Source organism: Alosa sapidissima, chromosome 15 (genome assembly GCF_018492685.1).
Source record: "Alosa sapidissima isolate fAloSap1 chromosome 15, fAloSap1.pri, whole genome shotgun sequence".
Taxonomy (NCBI): domain Eukaryota; kingdom Metazoa; phylum Chordata; class Actinopteri; order Clupeiformes; family Clupeidae; genus Alosa; species Alosa sapidissima.
In genome coordinates this window covers 30,357,599-30,360,098 of record NC_055971.1, presented here as the reverse complement: position 1 = coordinate 30,360,098, position 2,500 = coordinate 30,357,599, and the positions used below count along the sequence as shown (strand labels likewise).

The 2,500-nt window shown below is 47.3% G+C and overlaps 1 protein-coding gene across 3 annotated transcripts in view; it reads left to right on the top strand.

Annotated features, from left to right (window-relative positions):
• The window catches only part of LOC121683876 (galactosylgalactosylxylosylprotein 3-beta-glucuronosyltransferase 1), a 130,492-nt gene that overhangs the window by 56,536 nt on the left and 71,456 nt on the right, over positions 1-2,500 (top strand). The window lies entirely within an intron of this gene.

Sequence of the window (2,500 nt, the reverse complement as noted above, 5' to 3'; positions counted from 1 at the left end):
GTGTGTGTGTGTGCGTGTGTGTGTGTGTGTGTGAGTGTGTGTGTGTGTGTGTGTGTGTGTGTGTGTGTGTTCCCGTGTCAGCCTCCGTGTGTGTGTGTGTGAGTGTGTGTGTGTGTGTGTGTTCCCGTGTCAGCCTCCGTGTGTGTGTGTGAGTGTGTGTGAGTGTGTGTGAGTGTGTGTGTGTGTGTGTGCGTGTGTGTGTGTGTGTGTGTGTGTGTGTGTGTGTGTGTGTGTGTTCCTGTGTCAGCCTCCGTGTGTGTGTGTGTGTGTGTGTGTGTGTGTGTGTGTGTGTTCCCGTGTCAGCCTCCGTGTGTGTGTGTGTGTGTGTGTGTGTGTGTGTGTGTGTGTGTGTGTGTGTGTGTGAGTGTGTGTGTGTGTTCCCGCGTCAGCTTCCGTCTGCAAGGGTAACACTTCTGGATTGGACCCACATCTAGTCCTTCACGAGAAACGTTTATGTTTGTTGTCACTGGAGAAGTTTTTCTAATATTATCAAGTGGTGGATATTTTCAAATAGATGTTTTTATGTTTTCAGCACTGGTAACGTGTACTGAAGTATAAGAGATGATTGTGCACACAGCTGAGGATGTCACACAAGTATTGACATGTGAGACTTCCTTAAGTCACTGTAAAGCCATCACAATCATTTTCAGTGAATGAGAACTTGAACAGTGAATGAGAGTTTTTTGTACGGATGAAAGGCCATACAAAATCCCCAGCTAGGTGTGGACAAACACCTTGGTCAGTTAGTGGGTGCCCTGTAAAAAATCCATAATCTTGGGATGATGAAGATTATGACTTTCTCTACCAGTAACTCTACAGAAACAAGTTAGTTTCATTACATTACATTACATTACATTACATTTGGCTGACACTTTTTTAACCAAAGCGACTAACAACATGGTAAACAGTAAGTTTTAGAACAATTCTCACAATTTTAGGACAGTTTAAAAAAAACACATTAGAGTACAGTAAGAATAAGTGCGTCGGTGAGTGCTGTATTTTAACAGTTACTTGTCAGTTTAACGGCTGGTGAGTGCTAGGATCAGTAAGACTTGTTGTAAGTGTTGCTATGAGAGTAGATGTTCTCTAAAGAGCTGGGTCTTCAGGAGTTTTTTGAAAGTGGAAAAGGATGTCCCTGCCCTTGTAGGAACTGGCAGTGTGTTCCACCAACGAGGAACAACAGATGAGAAAAGTTTGGATTGGCTTGAGCGTACCGGTGGTAGAGCTAGACGTCGTTTGTCAGAGGAGCGCAGCGGTCTGGAGGTAGTGTAAGTCTGTATGAGGGCATTCAAGTAGGTGGGAGCAGAACCGGAGACTACTTTGTAGGCAAGCGTTAGAGACTTGAATTTGATACGGGCCGCCATAGGTAGCCAGTGTAGCTGGATGAGCAGCGGGGTAACATGTGCCCTTTTGGGTTGGTTGTAGACCAGGCGCGCCGCCGCGTTCTGGATCATCTGAAGTGGTTTCACTGCGCAGGCTGGGAGACCTGTCAGGAGGGCATTGCAGTAGTCGAGTCGTGAGATGACTATTGCCTGAACCAGAAGTTGGGTAGCATCTTGAGTCAAGTAAGTCCTGATTTTCCGTATGTTGTAGAGTGCGAAACGGCATGACCGGGCGACTGAGGCAACATGATCTGAGAAGTTTAGTTGGTTGTCGAGAACAACTCCTAGATTTCTTGCAGTCCTGGTCGGTGAAACAGACAGGGAGTCAAATTTGATGTTGATGTCGTGGTGTATGGTAGGTTTAGCTGGGATGACCAGCAGTTCAGTCTTTGAGAGGTTCAGCTGGAGGTGGTGTGCCTTCATCCATGTAGCTATGTCTGAAAGGCAATCTGAGATCCGTGCTGAAACCAGGGGGTCGTCAGGTGGAAAGGACAGGTAGAGCTGTGTGTCGTCTGCATAGCAGTGGTATGAGAAGCCGTGCGAACGGATAATCTGTCCCAAGGAGGTGGTGTAGATAGCAAAGAGGAGGGGGCCCAGCACTGAGCCCGGTCAGTAGTTTCACTTGCAAACAGGGACGTCATGTAGCCAAAAGCTATTGAACACAATCAGATTTGGTTCATAAAATGGTACAAGTGTTCCTGTCAGAAGTGATTTGCTGTTCAGTCTCAGCGATAGTGCCCTCAGTCAGCTCAGCGAGTCGTCAGCTGTCAGGTAGATTGTGATTGTAGATGAAGAGGGATCCAATCTTCACATGTAAATGATCAGCAGTCTTGTTTACCACCTGTTGCCACAGCTCACCAGTGGAGCCGTCCCACCGTTGGGGGGGGGGGGGGGGGGTCTCTGTCGACTGTTGGAATTTCACCTTCACATTTTCATTGAAACCTGGGGACATTCAGTTCGAATCCACTCAATGCAAACTCAGTGGGAGGGAGAACAAACACATGCACACACACACACACACACACACACACACACACACACACACACACACACACACACACACACACACACACATATGCACAGGCACACACACACACACACACACATACAGTACACAC